The following is a 5,855-nucleotide window of genomic DNA, read 5'->3' as shown; positions in this document are numbered from 1 at the left end:
ACTGTAAATGTCATTGTAAACAAAAAACTGAAGTAAAAACTGAGCACGAGTGAGGAAGAGAGGGGAAAGTCAGGCCACGCCCCCAAGCTATGTCTAAAGTGTGATTTTCCTCAAAAAAAGTGTCTTGTCAGCTTGGAAAACTGTAGAAATGGCTAAAAAAAGTCAGTTGGATTTAAAGAGTTTTTTCAGCCAAAAAGTGAAGCTAAGCCTGAGCTAAAGGTTGTTTCTGTGGAAATAGCGGCGCAGCAGCAGCAGTTAGCATAGCTAGCTAGTAGCGGCAGTTAGCGTAGCTCATAGCAGCAGTTAGCATAGCTAATAGCAGCAGTTAATGTAGCTAATAGCAGCTGTTAGCATATCAAGTAGCAGCAGTTAGTGTAGCTAATAGCAGCAGTTAGCATAGCTAGGAGCAGCAGTTAACGTAGCTAGCAGCAGCAGTTAGCGTAGCTAGTAGCAGCTGTTAGCATAGCTAGTAGCAGCAGTTAGCATAGCTAGTAGCAGAACCTGTAGCGATGATGCTAACATAGGAGAAGCTGGCTCCAACAGACAGGACACAGGAGGAGAAATTGTTTGAAAAAGTTGAAAAAGTTGAAAAAATGTAAAAAACTTGAAATGGGTGAAAAATTTGAAATTTGTTGAAAAAAGTAAAAAAAAAAAAAAAAAAAAAACTTATTTCATTGGATCTAGAACCTCATTTTTTACATTTATTTTAGCATCTCATTTACTTTTAGGTGTTTTTTTAATTTAATAATAAAGTATTATATTTAGACATCTGTGTCTTTTATTGAATTGAAATCACTGTAAATGTCATTGTCTCCCTCTAGTAGCCCTGTAGTGGCATGGCGTACCCCCATTTGAGAAACACTGGTGTAGATGACAATCTGTGGCCTAAGCAGCATTAACGTCAGCATTAGTAAATAGTTGGTATTTCCATTCCACTTCTACATCCCACCTGATTCATATTTCCTTCTGTTACTGTATTTACACTGCTCACGTTCTTTTCTCACACTCATTGTACTCACATGATTTATTTGATCTACAAACACTCAGATCAGACTCAACTGTGAAGGTCTATCGTCTGCTTTCTGACAAACTATCTCCACAATAATCACATGTAGTTTGTGATTTTAGGATAAAGGAGAAAAAGCTGCAGTTTTGCACATCTTTTCAATCCTTTGGATCCAAAGCATTGACATGTTTCACCTTGGAAACTCCAGAGGTCATTGGTCTACTGAACACATGTCTAACCATTGGGACTGTGTGTTCATAAGATAAAGTCAGTGAGCTGATCTATTGATCACAGTTCAGCCTAATATCAAACATATAGAACAAATAATGTTATTAGGTACACACACACACAAACCTTTCTGTCCTTCAGAAATAGATGTTTCTTTCATTTGATTTGTTTTATATCATTGTTAAAAATGTGTAAACATGAAAAAAAAAATCTAAATAAAAAAATTTGAATCTAATTCAAAATGTTCAATCTAAATATTAAACCTAAATCTAAATCTAAATTCGCTGAGAGTACCGACATACTGAATGTCAGTGATGAAGACATCAAGGATGCAGAAAACCTTGGAGGGTGGGGTGTGTGGAGTGTGGGCGGGGATTGACAGGCGTTGACCAGCCAACCTTATATGATTTAGCTTTACACTCTGTGACTGATTGAACATTTAGATTGAACATTTAGGGCCTATACTACAAAGCTAGATAAGTGAAGCTTGGATTTATCTCCATTAGCTGGATTCACCTAACCAAACATTCTCCATCAGACAGAAGCTGGACTATGAAGCACAATATAAACTCACTAATGTAACCCTGGTGATGTCAGACAGGCTACGTACACGCTCCTGTGACAGGGGTGGAGCTTACAGTGTCAGACCAATCACAAACACATAGACACTGTGTAGAGCAATTTACTTTACAATTGATGAACAATTATTTATAAATATGAAGAATTAAAATCCATAATTTAGACCAAAAACAACAGTTTTACTGGTGAAGCTGTGGTGTTTATGTGATCCTGACCAGCAGCAGTCCAGACCTCACCCTGCATCCAGGACTTGGCAGGCTGGAGCTGCTGCTCCTCCATCCCACCTCCTCAGGCATGTTGGCTGTAGGCACCACCAGATCTCCTCTGATATGGGACGTGAGCTCCCAGGATGCACCGCTGTAACAATCGGAGTCTGTGTTAGTGTCTTATGTTGAACTTGTCTCAGCTTGTCTGTTAAGTTTTCATTTCAGACTGTCCTGTTGTTGGTCATAGGCTGCTTTTAGTTTGTTGGAGACTGTCTGACACTGTTTTTACAGCCCTGTGGCTCTGTCTAAATGCTGGAGCAGCACAGGTAACCCTTATGTTTGCAGTCCTGGTCCTAGTCTCCCTAGACGGACACCCCCCTCACACTTCTTCCCCCTACCATGAGCCCACCCTGGCTGCTGCTGATCCAGCACCCCATGCTCTCATTAGCATTAATAAGGTGTTATGAAGGCTGTCATTAAGTGTCGTTCACTAAATTATGACACCTTTGGAGTAGGGCTGCTCAATTATTTGAAATTTGATTACGATTTTGATTATTACACCCAACAATTACAAAAATAACAATCGAAAAAAAAAACAATTATTAAAAAAAAAAAAACTCTCTCGATGGTCCATCCATTTTCTGACCCACTTTTTTCAGGGTCACGGGGTCAATAATTATAATTGTAATTGATAATTAATTACAGTTATGGTGTAAATATCATTAATTGTAATTGAAAAATAATATGTTGCTGTTGTAATCATAATTGAATTGGAATTGACTTCAGAAAATTGACTAATTGTATTTCTATAAAAAATGTAAGTTATAATTTAATTAAACACAAAACTGGGGAATAATGTTACAGATCCATGTCTTACACATACTGTATGTAGTTAATAATTATCCAAATATGTTTAATATTAGGTTTTCCCGCTACCTGTGAGTGAGTCTTCACACCATACAGGTGGTAATGGTTAGAAGGGTTAGGATATACAGTAACAACATTAAGAGTTTATAGTTAAATTCCAACTCTTGTCCTAAGTTTACATAAGATTTTCTAATCAATGAACTAAAATGTAAATGTAATGATGCTAAAACAACACCATACAGACACATACAAAATAACAGGCCTGTAAATTTACCACTTTGTGATTAATTGTAATTGAACTTTACTAATTGAGAATCATAATTGACTTTCAGGGGATACAAAAACAATCATAATTTAATTGTAAGTGTAAAAAATGCTGGTCACAGAATCATAATTGAGTTATGATTGAACATGGATAATCTGAAGTGTAAATTGGTCATTTTAAAATGTAATGGCCACAATTATCTGTGACATGTGTAGTTACAGAATGTGTCCACTAGATGTTGCTAGTGAGTCCATATTTAGTGAAGAAAGGATCTTACCAACCTCTCGTGTCCTTTTACTATTTAAAAGGAGTAAAACAACAACTCATAACAGGGTTGAGATCATATTAGCTTTGAATCAGGAATTGATGATAACCTGAGTTTGATAAGAGTACACTTTGAAAGCCTGAGAGCAAATATGATCTTTTTATAAAGTGAGTCTTGATAGAACACATTTTACTGTTGGCCTGACAAACAATAACAGATATTCTTCTTTAGCTCCTCCCTCCGTGTATAGACACAACAATACAAAAATACACAAATATTGTAAAAGATCTGACAACCTTTTGGTTTTAAAGACGACACTTTGTTGAGTCATGGTAATTAAGGCATAAACAGAGGTGAAAGTAATGGATTACAAGTACTCGCGTTACTGTAAATGAGTTACATTTATGGGTACGTTTACTTTTATGAGTATATTTCTAAATCAGTAATTCTTTACATTTCTTCACCAACCGTTACCGAGTAAATTATGATTTTTTTTGTTTTAAAAATATCAACGTATATAGTGAAACTACAAAAAAGAAATGAACAGGCAACAATTAAATCGACCAACCAGATTAAACGTAATGTATGTCGTCAGAACAGTGTTGAATATTTGTTATTTTCACACTTTTATTGCTTATAAATGTAGTTATACATAAAGCCTGAGAATAGTTTTTGCTTTGAATTGAATTCATAGGTGTTATTTTGTTTTAAAAAAGAATTGTACATTGGGCCCTTAAAAAAAATGAAAATAGTTGCAGCTGTTCTTAAAGTTTCTTTGAAGGGTGATGTGTATATACTGTATGTGTGAGTGTGTACGTGTAGGTGTCTTCTCTTCCAGGTTCCTACTCACCATCAGTTTACAACCAGGATCTCTTCCTGGTCCTTGGACTTTCTCGTCCACTCAAAAAACCTGACCTAAAAATAAGGTCATATCTATTAAAATCAACTCTGATGCATCATTAAAGTGTAAATGTCAAAAATGCATCAGACTCCACACATAAATCTACAATTATAACATAATAAATCTTCAGGTTTTGTTGTACAACATTCAATTACTCAAATCTAACTGCTTATGTGAACAGCATTCCAGTAATAATTATGGTAAGTAACCATTTACATTCAAAATGTCATAACCATATCAAAATCAGAATAACATATATACATAAAACAGTATAAATAGTAGTTCAGAGGTATTAAAGTAGTATGCTTAATTTCTCCCACACTATAGGCCTACTAGTGTGAGAGGAACCACACCACACTCACCCTTTAACATACTTAAACTCACAGTTGAGCTAAAATAGTCATTCAACACTTTGCATTTATAAAATATAATTTCACTCTAAAATACTTTTTATAACTTTAACACTAATATATATATACATCAGCATACAATAATAAACTCAGTATATACATGTATAAAACACTGCATCATTATTTATCTCAGTTCATCCTAAAGATTTTTATTGAGCTACTACTTCCTTTTAGCAACAGAACAACAGAAAAATAGCACCAGAGCAGCCACAGAGCCATGTTTCTCACCGTTAATCTGTCTTTATAACACGTTGTCATAACGACTGCTGCAGGGAAGGCACGTGGCTTTAGCCTGTGAGATACAGAGCTAGCATGGCCGTTAATGCTAAGTATCAGCTAGCTCTCTTTAATGCTAAGTATCAGCTAGCTCTCTTTAATGCTAAGTATCAGCTAGCTCTCTTTAATGCTAAGTATCAGCTAGCTCTTTTTAATGCTAAGTAAGAGCTAGCTCTCTTCTTACCCACGTTTTCCGTCTCTCCTTCGTCTGGTCTTGCCTCCAGGCTTCCAGTAGGTAAGTGCACTGACTCTCTCTCCGTTTAACTCACGTATTTTCTCCTCTTTCCGTCTTTTTTTCCTCTGCTGCGTAGCTGCTAAACTCTGGCGTCCGAGGTTGGAAAAGACCAGGAGAACAACACGCATGCGCATCACTTCTGAGCTGACAGGCTGGACGTGACCTGCGTAGCCTCTGATTGGCTGTTGAAGACTCTGTATCCTCCGCGTGGGGTCATGTGAACTGAGTGATGCATTCAAGTGCAATAGGACATTTTAATGTAGTTTTATGGCTCCTCAGACGGTGTAAATCTAAAGTTTAATTACAGGTAAGTGCATTTCACCCAAACAGCTCTTCATATGTTCAGACGTACACTTCACCATGTAAACATAGAGCTGATTTATAGAGCACATGTAAACATAGAGCTGATTTATAGAGCACTTTCTGCTGTTTCATAGTGATGACACATGATTAAAGAAATCACATGTGCCAGTTCAAAAAAAGGAATTTGTTCATTAGATCAAGAAGCAGGATCAGATCAAAGATAACTGTCATAATTCAGATTAAAAAATATGAATGAATAATAATAATATTCAAAAGTTTAGAACAGTGATTCTCAACTGGTGGGTCGGGACCCA

At 36.3% G+C, this 5,855-nt stretch overlaps 1 long non-coding RNA gene across 1 annotated transcript; it reads right to left on the bottom strand.

The window, feature by feature from the left end:
- Positions 1–2,049: 2,049 nt before the first annotated feature.
- Positions 2,050–5,361, bottom strand: LOC114460800 (uncharacterized). Its single transcript, XR_003673741.1, has 3 exons — positions 5,188–5,361; positions 4,267–4,331; positions 2,050–2,170 (listed from the first exon to the last, which is right to left on the bottom strand). It is a non-coding gene; the product is annotated as an uncharacterized LOC114460800 (long non-coding RNA).
- Positions 5,362–5,855: the final 494 nt, after the last annotated feature.

This window comes from Gouania willdenowi, unplaced genomic scaffold, assembly GCF_900634775.1.
Source record: "Gouania willdenowi unplaced genomic scaffold, fGouWil2.1 scaffold_6_arrow_ctg1, whole genome shotgun sequence".
Taxonomy (NCBI): domain Eukaryota; kingdom Metazoa; phylum Chordata; class Actinopteri; order Blenniiformes; family Gobiesocidae; genus Gouania; species Gouania willdenowi.
This window is presented reverse-complemented; position numbering and strand designations above follow the sequence as displayed.